Below are 3,567 nucleotides of genomic sequence, written 5' to 3' on the forward strand. Positions count from 1 at the left end.
TCAGAGCACTGGATCAGAGCCTGGGTGGTAGCTGAGCTGGTCAACCTGCCAGCTCTCTCTTATCCACACTATCAGGGTGAGCTCTCCAGCACTGCTCTGGCTAGGCTACCCAGGGCTACCATCAGCAGCAGGAGGCAGAGTCAGCTGTCCTGCTCTCAGGCCTTTAAGGTCAGTTTATCCACACTTACACCTCCAGAGCCAGCTTCACTGTGCTACACAGTGAGGGTATGTGGCCTACTCTCCCAAGTGCTATAGCATGTGAAGGACAGGGGCAGCTCTCCCGCTCTCACAATCCTCAGGGCTGGCTCACCTGTGCTTTTGCCATCAGGGCTGGCTCTACTGTGTTGCCCAGGCAAGGTGCAGGGCCAGCTCTTCAGAATGCTATAGGCAGTAAGGGGGCAGGGCTAACTCTCCTGCTCTTATGACCCCAGGGCCATCTCTCCCAGCTACTGCAGGTTGTGAGGGGGAAGGGAGAGAACATCATCCCCACACCCACACTACCTCATGCCAGATGAGTAGGAGGGCCAGTTTTCCTATACTCACATTCTCAGGGGCTGGCTCACCAGCAAACATTACCTCCACCCCCACCAGGACCAGCTTTACTGTGCTGCCCAGACAAAGTGCAGGGCCTGTGTTCCCAAGTGCTGCTGCTGTTGAGAGATGGGGACAGCTTTCCAGAGTGTTGCAGGCAGTAAGGGGTAGGGCCAGTCATGCATAGCCCCTGAACATTCACATGGTCTGGGGCGGCTGTCCTGCCAGGGACATCCTCATGTTCTCTAATGATAATATGAGCAATACACATTTACACCAATGCCTGCCTCTGCATAGCCATGAACTCAGACATGGCTCTCAGCAGTAGCTCAGGCTGGGATCTCATCATGGCCCTAGATGGCAAGACTGGCTATTCACAACAGGCTCCTCTTCTCCACCTTGGAGTCTCCAGTTCCATTTTTCTTCGCAATGCTCAAGCTGTTTCACCTCTCTTTCTCTCCCGTCTAACCACCACCTGCTCACACATCCCACTGCAGGCTGGCCATGTGGCTGGCCATGTGGACGACATCCTCCCTCTATGCTGCATGGTATAGCAGCAAGCAGGCATCTATAGCCTGCCTATGCCAAGCGCTGGAGGGCAGATGGCATAGGTGCCTGCATGTCTCTTTCTCTTCTGTTGCTGTGCTGCCTGTATTTGATTTAATTTTTATGAATCCTAGGCATAAGACAGCTTTGGTCAGTAAGCCAGGCATCAGTCTAGGACAAACAAAGGTCTGTCATCTGCTTTTGATATAAGAACACCACCAACAACACAGTATCTCTTTACCCATTGCTAGGGGGATATAAATGGTCTTACTTGTACATCTTAGGAAGAGGGTGATATGGACTGGGAAATGATGCCTCAGTGGGCAAGGCTCTTTCTATAACAAAAGACCCAAGATCAGATCTCCAGACCCACAGAAAACCATCATGGCAGTGTGTGTCTGCAATACCATTGATATTAAGGACAGATGGGAGGTGGGAGAAAAGAGAATCTCTGGAGGTTAGAAGCCAGGCTGGTGTACACAAATGCAAAAACAACAAGACAGAAGGTGAGGACCAACACTTAAATTTATTCTCTGACTGCCACAGGCATGTTAGGGCACATACATGCTCTTTGCATGTGTGTTTTAAAGATTTCTGTATTTATTTAATGTGCATGATGATTGCCTGCATGTATGTATGTATGTGCACCCTATGTGAGTCCACAGAAACCAGAAGAGAGCATTGGATGCCCTGGAACCTGAATAACAGGTGGTTGTAAGCCACATGAAGTAGATACTGGGAACTCTGCAAGAGCAACAAGTTCTCTTAACTCTGAGCCTTTTCTCCAGTCCCAAAGATATTTTTTAAAAGATCTCTACAGGTAGAACCAACAATGGGAGTAGAGCAGTGTCTGAGCAGCACACCCATCTCCTTTCCTCTCTTTGTCTCACTCTGGTGGCCTGTCCACCCATCCATCTGGTGGCAGGCCACTGCTCTGAACACCTTCCACCATAGCCACCTCAGCAAGTTCCCACTTGAACAAAGGTATCAAGTAAATGTACATGTCCCTGCCCCAGGGTAAGAAAATCCAAGCCATTTATATCTGGGTTGATGGTACAGAAGGACTACACTGCAAGACCTGTACCCTGGACTGTGAGCCCAAGTGTGTAGAAGAGTTACCTGGGTGGAACTTTGAGGGCTCTAGTACCTTTCAGTCTGAAGGCTCCAACAGCAACATGTATCTCCATCCTGTTGCCATGTTTCAAGACTCCTTCTGCAAAGAACCCAACAAGTTGGTGGTATTCTGTGAAGTTTTCAAGTATAACCAGAAGCCTGCAGAGACCAATCTGAGGCACAGCTGTAAATGGACAATGGGACATGGTGAGCAACCAGCATCCCTGGTTTGGAATGGAACAGGAATATACTCTCCTGGGAACAGACGGCCACCCTTTTGGTTGGTCTTCCAATGGCTTCCCTGGACCCCAAGGTCCATATTGCTGTGGTGTGGGAGCAGACAAAGCTTATGGCAGGGATATTATAGAGGCTCACTACTGGTCCTGCTTGTATGCCAGAGTCAATATTATAGGGAGGGACAAATGGCTGAGGTTATGTCTGCCCAGTGGGAATTCCAGATAGGACCCTGTGAAGGGATCAGCGTGGGAGATCATCTTTGAATAGCCCATTTTATCTTGAATCGGGTGTGAGAAGACTTTGGGGTGATACCAACCTTTGACCCCAAGCCCATTCCAGGGAACTGGAATGGTGCAGGCTGCCATACCAATTTCAGCACCAAGACCATGCTGGCGGAGAACAGTCTGAGGTGTATTGACGAGGCCATTGACAAACTGAGCAAGAGGCACCAGTACCATATCCATGCCTACGATCCCAAGGGGGGCCTAGACAATGCCCGGCATCTAACTGGATTCCATGAAACCTCTAACATCAATGACTTTTCTGCTGGCGTTACCAACTGCAGCACTAGCATTCGAATTCCCCAGTCTGTCGGTTAGGAGAAGGGTTATTTTGAAGTCTGTTGGCCTTCTGCCAATAGTGACACCTATGCCATCGTCTGCAGGTGTCTCCTCAACAAAACTGGTGACTAGATACAAGAACTAAGCAGATTGAATTAGACTTCCATGATCTTGAGCCCTTCCAAGTTCATCCCACTCCCAACTCTTCCCCCCTCCCACTTGACTTTACTGTAACTCAAAGGATGGGATACCAAGGTCTTTTTATTCCTCATGCCCAGTTAATCTTGCCTTTATTGATTAGAATAGAGGGGCAAGTTCTAAATCTCTACACACCCAACCCAATCTTTTCTTTTCTATCTAGCTTTCTAGTGGGGAGCGGGAGGGAAAGGAGAAGGGTAACTAGTGCTTCATCTCACCGGGAATGCATGTCTTGTAGGCATAGCTGTCACAAAGCAGGTGCACTTATGAAGGAGAACTTTTTTTCTTCAAGATAGTTGAAAGACTTATAATGACATTTCCTCTGTTGGTAGAGAGCTGTTCTTTGGGTGAAACTGACTCTCTGGTCCAAATGAAAGTCAGT

The 3,567-nt window shown here is 48.8% G+C and overlaps 1 pseudogene across 1 annotated transcript; it reads left to right on the forward strand.

Annotated features, from left to right (window-relative positions):
* The first annotated feature begins 2,015 nt into the window (after positions 1-2,015).
* LOC308422577 (glutamine synthetase-like) lies at positions 2,016-3,119 on the forward strand (annotated as a pseudogene). Its single transcript has one exon. The product of its transcript is annotated as a glutamine synthetase-like (transcript).
* The last annotated feature ends 448 nt before the right edge of the window (positions 3,120-3,567 follow it).

The sequence above is a fragment of the Micromys minutus genome, assembly GCF_963924665.1.
Source record: "Micromys minutus genome assembly, chromosome: 7".
NCBI classification, from domain to species: domain Eukaryota; kingdom Metazoa; phylum Chordata; class Mammalia; order Rodentia; family Muridae; genus Micromys; species Micromys minutus.